Source organism: Manis javanica, chromosome 2 (genome assembly GCF_040802235.1).
Source record: "Manis javanica isolate MJ-LG chromosome 2, MJ_LKY, whole genome shotgun sequence".
In the NCBI taxonomy this organism is placed as follows: Eukaryota; Metazoa; Chordata; class Mammalia; order Pholidota; family Manidae; genus Manis; species Manis javanica.
Window position 1 is genome coordinate 168,343,039 of NC_133157.1, and position 16,067 is coordinate 168,359,105.

General features: G+C 37.1%; 1 long non-coding RNA gene and 1 pseudogene across 1 annotated transcript in view; one reads left to right on the forward strand and one right to left on the reverse strand.

Annotated features, from left to right (window-relative positions):
• Positions 1–16,067, forward strand: part of LOC140847948 (uncharacterized) — a 267,974-nt gene that overhangs the window by 148,983 nt on the left and 102,924 nt on the right. The gene's annotated exons all lie outside the window — the stretch shown is intronic.
• Positions 4,389–6,416, reverse strand: LOC140845362 (spindlin-1-like; annotated as a pseudogene).

The window sequence follows — 16,067 nt, forward strand, 5'->3', positions numbered from 1 at the left end:
CTCTACAGGGTATCTTAGAGGGACTGCTCTAGATGGGAGCACTCCTAAAAAGAGCCCAGAACAAAACACCCAACATATGAAGAAGGGAGGAGGAGGAATAAGAAGGGAGAGAAATAAAGAATCATCAGACCTTGTTTATAAGGGCTCAGTAAGCAAGTTAAGTTAGACAGTAAGATAGTAAAGAAGCTAACCTTGAACCTTTGGTAACCACAAACTTAAAGCCTGCAATGGCAATAAGTACATACCTTTCAATAATCACCCTAAATGTAAATGGACTGAATGCACCAATCAAAAGACACAGAGTAATAGAATGGATAAAAAAGCAAGATCCATCCATATGCTGCTTACAAGAGACTCACCTCAAACCCAAAGACATGCACAGACTTAAAGTCAAGGGATGGAAAAAGATATTTCATGCAAACAACAGAGAGAAAAAAGCAGGTGTTGCAATGCTAGTATCAGACAAAACAGATTTCAAAATAAAGAAAGTAACAAAAGATAAAGTAGGACATTACATAATGATAAAGGGCTCAGTCCAGCAAGAGGATATAACCATTGTAAATATATATGCACCCAATACAGGAGCACCAGCATATGTGAAACAAATACTCACAGAACTAAAGGAGGAAGTAGAATGCAATGCATTCATTCTGGGAGACTTCAACACACCACTCACTCCAAAGGACAGATCCACCAGGCAGAAAATAAGTAAGGACACAGAGGCACTGAACAACACACTGGAACAGATGGACCTAATAGACATCTACAGAACTCTACATCCAAAAGCAACAGGACACACATTCTTCTCAAGTGCACATGGAACATTCTCCAGAATAGACCACATACTAGGCCACAAAAAGAGCCTCAGTAAATTCCAAAAGATTGAAATCCTACCAACCAACTTTTCAGACCACAAAGGCATAAAACTAGAAATAAACTGTACAAAGAAAGCAAAAAGGCTCACAAACACATGGAGGCTTAACAACACGCTCCTAAATAATCAATGGATCAATGACCAAATCAAAATGGAAATACAGCAGTATATGGAAACGAATGACAACAACAACACAAAGCCCCAACTACTGTGGGATACAGCAAAAGCAGTCTTAAGAGGAAAGTATATAGCAATCCAGGCATATTTAAAGAAGGAAGAACAATCCCAAATGAATGGTGTAATGTCACAATTATCGAAATTGGGAAAAGAAGAACAAATGAGGCCTAAGGTCAGAAGAAGGAGGGACATAATAAAGATAAGAGAAGAAATAAATAAAATTGAGAAGAATAAAACAATAGAAAAAATCAATGACACCAAGAGCTGGTTCTTCAAGAAAATAAAATAGATAAGCCTCTAGCCAGACTTATTAAGAGGAAAAGAGAGTCAACACAAATCAACAGAATCAGAAATGAGAAAGGAAAAATCACGACGGACCCCACAGAAATACAGAGAATTATTAGAGACTACTATGAAAACCTATATGCTAAAAAGCTGGGAAACCTAGGAGAAATGGACAACTTCCTAGAAAAATACAACCTTCCAAGACTGAACCAGAAAGAAACAGAAAATCTAAACAGACCAATTACCAGCAACAAAAATGAAGCAGTAATCACAAAACTACCAAAGACCAAAACCCCCAGGTCAGATGGATTTACCTCAAAATTTTATCAGACATACAGGGAAGACATAATACCCATTCTCCTTAAAGTTTTCCAAAAAATACAAGAGGAGGGAGTACTCCCAAAGTCATTTTATGAAGCCAACATCACCCTAATACCAAAACCAGGCAAAGACCCCACCAAAAAAGAAAACTACAGACCAATATCCCTGATGAACGTAGATGCAAAAATACTCAACAAAATATTAGCAAACCGAATTCAAAAATACATCAAAAGGATCATACAACATGACCAAGTGGGATTCATCCCAGGGATGCAAGGATGGTACAACATTCGAAAATCCATCAACATCATCCACCACATCAACAAAAAGAAAGACAAAAACCACATGATCTTCTCCATAGATGCTAAAAAAGCATTCAACAAAATTCAACATCCATTCATGATAAAAACTCTCACCAAAATGGGTATATAGGGCAAGTACCTGAACATAATAAAGGCCGTATATTATAAACCCACAGCCAACATCATACTGAACAGTGAGAAGCTGAAAGCTTTTCCTCTGCGTTCTGGAACAAGACATGGATGCCCAGCCTCCCCACTGTTATTCAACATAGTACTGGAGGCCCTAGCCACGGCAATTTGACAAAACATAGAAATACAAGGAATCCAGATTGGCAAAGAAGAAGTTAAACTGTCACTATTTGTAGATGACATGATACTGTACATAAAAAACCCTAGAGACTCCACTCCAAAACTACTAGAGCTAATATCGGAATTCACCAAAGTTCCAGGATACAAAATTAACACTCAGAAATCTGTGGCTTTTCTATACACTAACAATAAACTAATAGAAAGAGAAATCAGGAAGACAATTCCATTCACAATAGCATCAAAAAGAATAAAATACCTAGGAATAAACCTAACCAAGGAAGTGAAAGACCTGTACCCTGAAAACTATAAGACACTCTTAAGAGAAATTAAAGAGGTCACTAACAAATGGAAACTCATCCCATGCTCATGGCTAGGAAGAATTAATATCGTCAAAATGGCCATCCTGCCCAAAGCAATATACCGATTCGATGCAATCCCTATCAAATTACCAACAGCTTTCTTCAATGAACTGGAACAAATAGTTCAAAAATTCATATGGAAACACCAAAGACCCCGAACAGCTAAAGCAATCCTGAGAAGGAAGAATAAAGTGAGGGGGGATCTCACTCCCCAACTTCAAGCTCTACTACAAAGCCACAGTAATCAAGACAATTTGGTACTAGCACAAGAACAGAGCCACAGACCAATGGAACAGAATAGAGACTCCAAACATTAACCCAAACATATATGGTCAACTAATATTCGATAAAGGGGCCATGGACATACAATGGGGAAATGACAGTCTCTTCAACAGATGGTGCTGGCAAACTGGACAGCTACATGTAAGAGAATGAAACTGGATCACTCTAACCCCATACACAAAAGTAAATTCGAAATGGATCAAAGACTTGAATTTAAGTCATGAAACCATAAAACTCTTAGAAAAAAACATAGGCAGAAATCTCTTAGACATAAACATGAGTGACCTCTTCTTGAACATATCTCCCCGGGCAAGGGAAACAAACGTAAAAATGAACAGATGGGACTATATCAAGCTGAAAAGCTTCTGTACAGCAAAGGACACCATCAATCGAACAAAAAGGTATCCTAGAGTATGGGAGAATATATTTGAAAATGACAGATCCGATACAGGGTTGACATCCAAAATATATAAAGAGCTCACACACGTCAACAAACATAAAGCAAATAACCCAATTAAAAAATGGGCAGAGGAGCTAAATAGACAGTTCTCTAAAGAAGAATTTCAGATGGCCAGCAGACACATGAAAAGATGCTTCACATTGCTTGTCTTCAGAGAATTGCAAATTAAAACCACAATGAGTTATCATCTCATACCAGTAAGGTGGCTACCATCCAAAAGACAAATAACAACAAATGTTGGCGATGTTGTGGAGAAAGGGGAACCCTCCTACACTGCTGGTGGGAATGTAAATTAGTTCAACCATTATGGAAAGCAGTATGGAGGTTCCTCAAAATGCTCAAAATACAAATACCATTTGACCCAGGAATTCTACTTCTAGGAATTTACCCTAAGAATGCAGCACTCCAGTTTGAAAAAGACAGATGCACCCCTATGTTTATCACTGCACTATTTACAATAGCTTAAATGTTCTATTTGCAAGCAACCTAAATGTCCATCAGTAGATGATTGGATAAAGAAGAGGTGGTACATATGCACAATGGAATATTATGCAGCCCTAAGAAAAAAACAAATCCTACCATTCGCAACAACATGGATGGAGGTAGAGGGAATTATGCTCAGTGAAATAAGCCAGGTGGAGAAAGACAAGTACCAAATGATCTCACTCATATGTGGAGTATAAGAACAAAAGAATACTGAAGGAACAAAAGAGCAGCAGAAGCACAGAACCCAAGAATGGCTTAATAGTTACCAAAGGGAAAGGGACTGCGGAGGATGGGTCGGAAGGGATGGATAAGGGTGGGAAGAAAAGAAAGGGGGCATTACGATTAGCATGTATGGTGTTGGGGGGGCACAGGGAGGGCTGTGCAACACAGAGAAGACAAGTTGTGATTCTATAGCATCTTACTATGTTGAAGGACAGTGACTGTGAACTTGGTCACAAGTAGTGATTTTACAGCATCTTACTATGTTGATGGACAGTGACTGTGAACAGGGATGTGGGGGGGACTTGGTGAAGGGAGGAGCCTAGTAAACATAATGTCTTTCATGTAATTGTAGATTAATGATACCAAAATTTTAAAAAATGCTTTGTGTTCACATAAAAACCTGTACTATTCAGAACAAAACCAGTTCTTCTGGCAGAGATTGTAGGTTCACAGGGACATTTAAGCTTTCATTAAACTGGAAAGCTATCAAGTCTTTATGTCTGCAAATTATACATTTAATAGTTCCACAAATTTGGCAAAGTTTGTGATGACATCTAGGATGTTTTCATCAAATCGTAGACATAAATATGGAAATCATAATCAAATTGATGAAATGGTTTGGCTTCTACTTGATGAATGACCATGCCAGTCCTTTTAGAGCCATCTTTGGCATATTCCACTTGTTTGCCTACCAGGCTGTCCACAACTCCTGGTTCCCTTTCTGCTGGAGGTGAATCATTAGAATCAAGCATAATGCGCAGGTCGCCTTCTTTATAATCATCTAAGAGCTGGTACATGTACAAGACAGGATCTTTTTCATAGGTAATGTAAAACCGTGTGTTCATTATAGGGGCATGTGCTAGGACCATTCCCCTTCACTCGTCCTTGGAGCCATTCTTGGTCTCAAACATGTGCTCCATTGCCTTGTCAATTATCGTGTCAGGTAGGTGTGTATTGCTGATTCAGGAAGTTGCAACTCTTATCAGGAAGGACTTAAGCACAGAAACTCATCTATTAAGTTCTAGTCCATAAACAGTCGAATCCATAGTATTTTCTAAGATACAAAGAAGGATTTACAGGCACCTGGTGCAGAACAGTTCCTTTCCACTGTATGACAGGGCCACTCCCATGCTGTATCCTGCAGCCTATGATGTTCTGCCAGGGCTGGGAAGCAGGTTTACTTGGCCCAACACTGCTCCAATGTTTTTTATGGGATGTCCTCTACTTCATCATGGTTGCAGACACACCAGCATGGCCTGCATCAGCCTTGGACTGCTGACCAGGTGTCTTCCTGAATGGAGTCTTCATCTGTATATAAGTGAGCAGCAGAGCTGCTGGACTAGGGTGAAAACCCAATACTCTCCAGTTTGAAACTTTCTTCAGAATTTCAATGTTCTTAATCCATCAGTCAAGTGCCTCTTCTACATTCAGGAAAAATATGTGAAACCATAAGGACTTTGCTGGCCACCAGACCCGTCCGCAGGCCATGGGTCCGCCGTCCCACACCGTGCTTCCACCCCCCCCACACACAGTATATTTTTGTCTTCATCTTAATATACTGAGGTCTGACTTGAAAAAAAATAGGAATTAGCATCTAGCTATGATTTTGGTTAATCTGAAAACTTTCTGTGTATGCCAAAAAGCCTCTTTTCTTGAAATTTCCAAGGCTGATTCATGTGCTGGACAGGTAATTCAATTTGGCATATTTCACTGCCCTTGATAAAACAGACCTTCAAATACTGCAAAAATCCTTAGAACTGGGCAACTCTTCAATGGTTCAAGATTTTGTCACTTGAATTTTTGGCAAGAATTTCTAACATGTCAGCTGAACATATTTTCAATTCTGTGTTTTTGATCTCCTAAAATCAGATTGCCCATACCTGTGTTTTTGATCCCATAATTTCTTCTTTCACATTTACAGCTTTTCCCTGGCCAGTTTTGGATATCTGTGTATTGCAGCTGATTCATGGACACTCTGGCTGGCCTCAGAAAGGACAGAGTGAAATTTCATAGAGTACTTTGGCATGTCTCTCTCCACCATTTCTCATAGGCTCAGGGCATAAATAATTTGGTAGTTACAGAATGTGCAGAAATATAAAGAGGAGTAGCTGATGAGATAGTGAGTCAGGAAACATTAGTAGGTGTGGGCATCTGATGGAAGATTTAGGATGTCAATGAGTTCAGGTTTATTTAATAGCAGAGAGGAGGCCTCTTACTACAGGAATAGTGTAATGAAAACTACATCTTATAAGAAGACCTTGATATATAGTGTCCTGGATAAGCTAGCAAGGGAAAAAATAGGAAGCAATAATAAGTCATAATAGTATGGACAGGTGATAATGAGGTTTTAATGATTATTTTAATATTTCTCTGCATAAGAAAAATATGATTAAAAGTTTAAGTAGTATTTAAAATGTTTTTTTGAACAGTTGAAAGCATACAGATTTACTGTTCAGAAAATTTAATAAGTTTTAGAGTCTACTAATTTTTCATCTTCCATTGTACATCCTAGGTTCCTTTAAGCCATGACTCTCTGTCTTAATTATGCAGTCCTTACCCTTAACTAAATAAGTTAGAAGTAATTAAAGTTTTTTGTAGTTTTTACTGGAAAGAGGAGTTTTAGGTAACCCATATTAATATCTGTCTACCTATCTATACCTACAAAACTATTCAACATAGAACATAATTAATCTTTACTAATAGAAACACAAATTGTAAAATCATAATATAAATTTTATCCAATTATACATTTGTAATCATTTTGCTCATTCAACAGATAATCTGTCTTCTTAGGAACTTGTAATTAATGTAAAGCATCTCAGGATGACTTTGAAAGGCAGATCTGTGTGGGTTTTGACCTTGTACTTCTGAGTTCCTCTTAGAGGCTACTACTTCAAAATTGTCGCTGGTAACGTCAAGACAATTGCACCCACGTGTACCACCTAGGATATATCTAAGAATTGAAATTGATTAACATCTGACTCAAAAATATACATTAGTTTGTTATGCCAAGTGGTGGTATATATTCCCATATTTTTTGTCAGACTCAGACATATTCCTTAAAAAGGAACAGAAAAATCCAGTCTACTATTACTATTTTATATTACCTCCCCTAGATCTGAGCTAATATGCCAGCCACTAATCAGATATGGCTGGTCTGAGTTGAGATGTGCTGCATGTATAAATTACAAACTGCATTTTGAAGATTAGCATAAAAGTGGAAAATATTTCCTAAACTGTGTTGATTACATCTTGAAATAATATTTTTGAAATACTGAGTTAAATATATTATTAAAATTATGTTTTATGTGGCTAGTAGAAAATCTAAAATTAAACATGCAGCTAATATATTTTTACATGGCAGTACTAGTCTAAACATTTTTGCAAATAGTTGTGCTCCTTTGGTTTTCCTCACAGTAAAATGTCACATTTAATGGGGTCCACATCTGTCATCCCACAATCCTACCCCACTGATGTCTTCTATCAGTGGTTAAGAGAGCAGAAGCATCTGCTTGAAATAAGTACAAATGTGCACTTCTGTGAACATCAAATAGAAAAAACATAGGAAGAAAAGGTAGCTGTTCCCACTTTTTTAAAAGACTCACTGGTTCATTTCTAATTGAATTGTACTTGTTCCGTTTTGGTTCAATTCATTTGAGGTCTCTAGTTAGCCTTCAGCATGATCCAGTCTGCTAAAGAGCCATTGCAGTTCACCATACTCAGTGACTCTTGGTCAAGGTACACTGATCTACATAATTTCGGTAATAAAAAGTCTGAGACCCTAGAGAGGAGAATCTTCCTTCCTTTTCCTTTCTTTTGTTTATTGGAACGAAAATGAATTCTAGTTGCCTTCACCTCATGAGATAAATATTTGGAACAGTGCACAGTTTTCCAGGATAGGTCAATTGTCGACTCTGTCTCCACCTTTGCCCTTATGGTCCTACAGATTGGTGTTCTGCAAAGGGTGGGCTGACCTCGATAACATCAGTATTAAAAGTGAAGTTTGGAAAACTTTTGAATACCTACTATATGCCAGACACTGATAGCTTTTTACACACATTCTCCTAGTTAATCCTTATTCTAAGCTGATGAGAATGTTTTTGATATTCTTATTTTATAGTAAAATATCCTGAATATCAGAGAGATCCCTTAACTAGCAGTATGGAGCCTCAATTTGAAATAATCTATCTTCAATAAAGTCTGTTCATGGTTTTTCATGTTACCATTTTGTCAGGAAAGCATCTCCTTAGTTTCATTAGTTACTTATCATCAATAAGTTTATTAATAGACCTTTTTTTTGGGTTTATTTATTATTTGCATTTCTTCCCCAACTATACAGTTAGGATAAAAAAATATTTTCTTACATTATACTGTCTCACAATAACTTTTTAAATATCATTATTTATAACTTACCCACATTTCATTAAGTATAGAGTCAGGATCGACTTTTAATTATCTGAACAACTTCTGCTCATTTATATGAATATATAAATATAAACTGTTATTTCTTCAAAAACAATGTCTAACAGGTATGTATGGGTTTAACTACATATCAAGAACAGTTTCCAATGCTTTATATATATCCTCTTATTTAATTATTTGCCAAGCCCTATGATGTAGGTACTATTGTTATCCCCATTTACAAGAAAACAGACAATTTATTAGCATATAATTTTTCATAGTATTCTCTAAAAATTCTCTGTATTTCTGTGGTGTCCACAGTGACTTTTCCTTTCTCATTTCTGATTCTGTTTATGTGTATAGACTCTGTTTTTCTCTTGGTAAGTCTGGTTTGGGGTTTATCTATTTTGTTAATTTTCTTGAATAACCAGCTCCTGCTTTCATTGATTCTTTCTATTGTTTTATTCTTCTAGATTTTATTTATTTCTGCTCTAATCTTTATCATATCCCACCTTCTACTGACTTTTGGCCTCATTTGTTTTTCCTTTTCTAGTTTCCTTAATTGTGAGTTTAGACTGTTCACTTGGGATCATTATTCCTTCATGAGGTAAGCCTGTATTGCAATACACTTCCCTCTCAGCACAGCTTTTGTTGCATCCCAAAGATTTTGTGGTGTGGTTGTTTTCATTTGTCTCCATATAGTGCTTGATCTCTGTTTTATTTGTTCATTGACCCATTGATTATTTAGGAGATTGTTGTTAAGCCTCCATGTGTTTGTGGGCTTTTTTGTTTTCTTTGCATAATTTATTTCCAGTTTCATACTTTTGTGGTCTGAGAAGCTGGTTGGTACAATTTCTGGCCTTCTGCATTTACTGAGGCTTTTTGTGACCTAGTATGTGATCAATTCTGGAAAATGTTCCATTTGCACTTGAGAAGAATGTCTATCCTGTTGGTTTTGGGTGGAGGGTTCTGTAGACGTCTTTTAGGTTCATCTGTTCTAATACGTTGTTCAGTGCCTCTGTCTCCTTACTTATGTTCTGTCTGGTTGATCTATCCTTTGGAGTGAGTGGAGTGTTGAAGTCTCCTAAAATGAATGTATTGCATTTTATTTTCCCTTTTAATTCTGTTACTACTTGTTTCACATATGTAGGTGCTCCTGTATTGGGTGCATAGATGTTCATAATGATTATATCCTCTTGTTGGACTGACCACTTTATCATTATGTAATGTCTTTCTTTGTCTCTTGTTACTTTGTTTTGAATTACATTTTTTCTGTTACAAGTACTTCAACTCCTGCTTTTTTCTCCCTATTAGTTGAATGAAATATCTTTTCCATCTCTTCACTTTTAGTCTGTGTATGTCTTTGGGTTTGAAATGAGTCTCTTGTAGGCAACATATACATGGGTCTTGTTCTTTTATCCATTCAGTAATTCTGTGTCTTTTGATTGGTGCATTCAGACCATTTACATTAAGAGTGATTATCGGTAGATATGTACTTATTTCCATTTCAGACTTTAGATTCTTGGTTTCCAAAGGTACAAGGGTAGCTTCTTTACTATCTAACAGTCTAACTTAACTCAGTGTGCTATTTCAAGCACAATCTAAAGGGTTTTCTTTCCTCCCTTCTTTTTCTTCTTCCTCTATTCTTTATAAATTAGGTGTCATATTCTGTACTCTTTGTGTATTGCTTGATTGACTTTGGGGGTAGTAGATTTAATTTTGCATTTGCTTAGTGATTAATTGGTTTACTTCCTTTACTGTGGTTTTATATTCTCTGATGATAGCTCTTAGCCTTAGAAGCACTTCCATCCATAGCAGTCCCTCCAAACTACACTATAGAGCCAGTTTGTGGGAGGTAAATTCCGTCCACTTTTGCTTATCTGGAAATTGTTTAATCCCTGCTTCAAATTTAAATGATAGTCTTGCTGGGTAGAGCATTCTTGGTTTGAGGCCCTTTGGTTCTGTTGCTATAAATACATTATGCCACACCCTTCTGGCCTGTAAGTTTTCTACTGAGAAGTCTGATGATAGCCTGATGGGTTTTCCTTTATAGATTATCTCTTTCCTCTCTCTGGCTGCTTTTAATACTCTGTCCTTGTCCTTGATTTTTGGTATTTTATTTATTGTATGTCTTGGTGTTGTCTTCCTTGGGTCCCTTGTGTTGGGAGATCTGTGCACTTCCATGACCTGAGACTAATTTCTTCCCCAGATAAGTTTTTAGCATTTCCTCAAAGACACTTTCTATCTCTGTCTCTGTCTTCTTCTTCTGGTACCCATATAATGTGACTATTGTTCCATTTTTATTGGTCACACGGTTCTCTTAATATTCTTTCATTCCTAACGATCGTTTCTGATGTCTGTACCTCTGCTTCTTTGTATTCCTGTTCTCTAATTTCTATTTCATTTACCATCTCCTCTACCTCTTCTAATCTGCTTTTAAATCCCTTTATTGTAGGTTTCATTTCAGGTAGCTCTCTTCAAGTTTCTGTCTCTTTCTTGAAGTCCTTCCTGAGGTCTTGAATATTTTTCTGTAGCTCAGTGGGCATGTTTATGATTTTTATTTTGATATCTTTATTAAGAAAATTGATGATTTCAGTTTCTCTTAGCCCTCTTTCTGGTGTTTGTGGTATTTTGGTTTGTACCAGGTTTCTTTGTCATTTCATGTTTGTATTGAGTACTCTGGAAAAATAACTTTGTGTAGGTGGTGCCCTCTAGTGCCCAGAAACTCTACTCTCTGGAGCTGCCCAGCACCTGGAGTGATGGTGGTGAACAGTGCCTGTGCCTGTTGGGAAGAAAGAGCCTTTTCTTGTTTCCTGGCTGCAGTGCCTGCCTTCACGCCAGAGCTAGTGGGCTGAGCATACAGAGGGGAGCCTCTGCATTATGCCCCTGTAACTACCATAGGCAGAGCTGCCCTCTGGCTGGCCTGGCACAATGACAGGGGCAGCAGGTTTGAGAACAGGTGCTGGCTGAGATGAAGGAGCAGCAGGCTGCATATAATGGTGGGGGCCTCAGCATGCATTGGCAGCTAGGGAGATTGGGTGCCCGAAGCTACTGAGTGTTCCCAACCTTGCTGTGCTTAGTGTTCTAGGACAATATTGTCCATCTGTTCAACTCCTGTGCAGCAAGCTCTATGTAATCCTTGCCTATTTAGCAGCCCTCTCACTACTGGGAAGAGTCACAGAGTGCCTGCCTTTCTTTTGTCCAAAAGCAGCCATTTTTTGGTAACTTCTCCAGAAGCAGCTGGAATCTCAGTCTCTCCAAATATTCCGCCTGTGTTTGCTTTCCAACCCCACTAATCACCAGAGCACCATGTAATGTGGGTTTGTGCTCCCAGAGCATGTCTCCAGGGCTGTGTTTTCAGCAGTACTAGTCTTCTACCCCCTCCCTGCTCTATTTCTCTTCCCCCCTGCTGGTGAGCTGGGGTGGGTGGAAGGCTTGGTTCCACCTGATCATGGCTTTGCTTCTTCTTGCTTTTCTGTGAAATCTTCTCTTTATCCTAGATGTAGCAGTCTGTCACAGTCTTCTTTCCCATCACTCTTTCAGGATTCATTGTATTTGTTACATTTTCATATTATATGTGGTTTTGGGAGGAGGTTTCTCTCTGACTTCTCATACCACCATCTTTTGGCCAATTGATGTATAAAATTTTAATGCAAATTTAGCAATCCTTTCAATTTACATTCTATTTTTAGTGCATGTTGGAGGAATGTAGAAGCAAGACTGTTTGAAGTATATATTGTTCTGAAATTTTATTGCTGTATTGATAATGAAAATCATCCTATGGGTGTGTGTATTTGTCAAGAAAGGAAGGTCTAATTGCCAAGTTAATTTCCCTGTTGATTCACACTGTCAGTTCTTAAAGGATTTATACTGATTTTTCTCTGTTCTGGGGGTTCTGGCTCTGCTTTCAGGTTATCTCTTCTAGTCAGTTTTAGTCCCCACTAAATACATTTGTGTGTATGTATTACCAGGCTGGTATAATGCCTCCACTTTTATGCATCTTCAAAACATTATTTTAGAACAAGCTTAACTAACTGAAAACAGTAAGAAAGCATTCACTCTGTAGAATGGATGTGTTATACTATTATTCTTTTAAGTTCCAAAACTTCAAAATGTTTGTGCAAACAAGCAAACAGACAAATACAACATAATATTGAAATTATGGCATTCTTTCTCTTTCCATTCCCTACTGAATGCTTCTTTGTCACTCCATTTTTTAAACTCTTCCAATATTTGCCTCTTGCACCTGAAAATAATCTAATCCTTTCCAGTGACCTGCAAGGCACTTTATCATCTGGTCCCTGCCTACCTCTTAGAACTTATCTCTGTGATCCCCCCATTGCTCACTTTGTTCAACACACAAGCCCCCATTCTATACCCTAAACTTGCTGAACTCTCCTGACTGAGGGTCTTGGTATTAGTTATAACTTCTACCCCAGATATTTGGCTTTAGTTCTTCTCATTCCTGAAGTCTTTCTTACCATCCAGGTTTAAGCTCAAATATTAACTTGTCAGGGAAATTTTCTCTCTCCAATCACTTTGAAGTAAGTGCCATCCCCACCCTAGTTCACTTTACCTGTTTAAAATGATCAGGTTTATTAATTCCCCTCTCCTCATTATTTTCTCTCTACTATATTAAATTCCATAAGATTAAGACTTTTTATTTATGTTAATCCTTGTATTTCCAACCTCTAGAATATTTCCTGGCATATAATAAGTACACAATAAATACATGGGTATATGAATGGAGAGAGTAGTCATACACAGCTTGTACTTTACACAGTGGTTATGTTGATCAGCTTTGTATTTGGGCAGGATTTTTGCAAAGGTTATAAAATAACTTTCACCAAAGGAGATAAAAGAAAAATGGCTTCTGAAAGGATTGTATTCTTTATTAATGAGGAGCTGACAAGAGTCTTCCTGAAGAAATAAAAATTCACAAAACAGTTCAAATAGGAGACTTAACATTAGTTATGTGATAGTATCTCTGAAAATTAAAGATGAAATGAAATTAAACTAATTGCATGAAGGAGTTTATTTGTTTGACTGTAATCATTATTTGGAATCACCTACATCTTAAATCTAACTAGATTTCAGAAAGAGAAAGACAATTACTTGGGCACAAATGTATTTTATTCCTTTCTTCCTGCAGAGCTTCAGTGCTCTTGGTTTGATAAATTGCCTAAACTACCTGGCTGGCTTGAAGGGAAAGTTATGTTTTTACATTTATATTAAACAAAAAACTTGTGGTTTAAAAATAAATCATCACATCTGATGGTATTGCCTCTCTTTCATTTGTTTGCTATCAAGTGTGAGTTAAAGGTTACGTGCAGAACAATCCCCAGGGTGCAATTTACACTTCCAGGTAGCAGTAAAGCCCTGTAACCAATAACCATCACAAACAGAGGAGCTGTCAGACACCAAATTCATTGCTCCCATTCCCAGAGTCCTTTTGTTTTTAGAAGACACTGAAATACGTTCTCTTTTCTTATCCCATGAGAATTTCAAAGATGTCCTTTGACCTGTCTTTTGGCACTGAACAATAAATATAGAAAAAGCCCCAATACCTCCTTAAGATTACATTTAGGAGGAAAGAGAGTGGGCACACAGAATTTACACTAAGTGATAATAACTTTATTGTCTTGGAGCTTTTAAAATTTGGTGCAGGGCATGGAATAAGGCCATGGAGGACTCAGCATCATTGTGAGTGAGCGGTGTTCTATATTACATGCTTTCCTTGAAAAATAATAGTAACTGTGATATGTTGTTAGGTTTGTTGTCGGTCTGCCTAACTCATATTGCCATTCCTGGCATGGTTCTGTTTTCTCCCAGGGCTTGTTACTACAATGAATGTTGACATTCATGATGACCTTTTCCTAGCCTTTTCTTCAAAGTTTTTATCTTTTCTATATTTTCCAAGTGACTACGATAATAAATATCAAATATGTAGCTATGTGACTTTTTAAAATTCCTCTAATTTTTCTGGACTTAAATATTCTCACTTGTAGATCATTACCACTATTCTACAAAGGCATTGTCCAGGATCTTTCCCAGCTCTAAAATAGAAAGCAATCAGTGTACTCTTCCACATGAAGCAGCTCTTTTTGACAAGATATTAGTAATATTGATATATGTAAACTATATTTTGTCATATTTTTATTCAGAAGTTAATGCATTGACTGCTTTTTTTTTTGAGAGGGCATCTCTCATATTTATTGATCAAATGGTTGTTAACAACAATAAAATTCTGTATAGGGGACTCAATGCACAACCATTAATCAACCACAAGCCTAATTCTCAACAGTCTCCAATCTTCTGAAGCATAATGAACAAGTTCTTACATGGTGAACAAGTTCTTACATAGTGAATAAGTTCCTACATGGTGAACAGTGCAAGGGCAGTCATATCACAGAAACTTTCGGTTTTGATCACGCATCATGAACTATAAACAATCAAGTCAGATATGATTATTCATTTGATTTTTACACTTGATTTATATGTGATTCCCACATTTCTCCCTTATTTTATTTTATTTTATTTTTAATAAAATGCTGAAGTGGTAGGTAGATGCAAGATAAAGGTAGAAAACATAATTTAGCGCTGTAAGAGGGCAAATGTAGATGATCAGGTCTGTGCCTATAGACTAAGTATTAATCCAAGCTAGACAAGGGCAACAGTTCCCAGGAATGTGTTGTTTTAATTTGTCTGATTTTTCTCAAACTATTCAACTTCAGTTAGACAATATCCATCATATTTCTCAATTATTGATAAGTTTTCACAAATGCCTAGGGTACCTACCTGATTTTCTTGGTTTCACTGGATATGGCTGGTAATTTGTAGGTCTGCTTTTGTTATGTATCTGTATTCCTATTCTGTTAATGTGTGTACGCAATTTAATTAGTAGTTTGTTAAAACCTATACATGCTTATGTTACTCTACAAGAAGTTATGTCAAAGAAATAATCAATCTTCCCATGTTTTCTTCCATCTGCTACTTCTATAGCTTGAATGCTTTTTGATAATTTTTATGAACAGACTTTGCCAAATTAAAGAAGGCATTCAGCATAAAAGCACTTTAAATGTACCAAGGATTCTATCTTGAGCATAAGCTGGCATTTCAATATAGCAAACAGCAGTGGGGGTGGGACCAGTGTGGCAAACATTGATTATATTAGTTGAGGAAATGAGGTGATCCTTGGAAAGAACTCGTCCTGATAAAATGTATTAGGAAAATAAACTTTTCCCAGAGACAACTTTTGACATCAGAGGAGAGCACTTATTATGAAGACTGTTTGCAAATTTCTAGTTGAAACCTTTCCTGATTCATGGACATCTGTTTGTGTGTTAAGAATAAAAAACCCTCTAATAAAAACTAGATTTGCTTCACTAAAATCTGTAAACTGTCGGTGCTGAGGCTCTGACTTTGCCCCCACCATCAAAGTATAAAAGAGGGTGGCATCACTCCTTCCCTCTATTACCATAGCATCAGACTTAGAGAGTGGCTGAGGGAAACTTTTCAATGGCTTGAAGTTTAGTCTTGGCAGGTAGTCTCAGAGCCAGCAAAATTTCAGTTATTATAATTAATTGGAC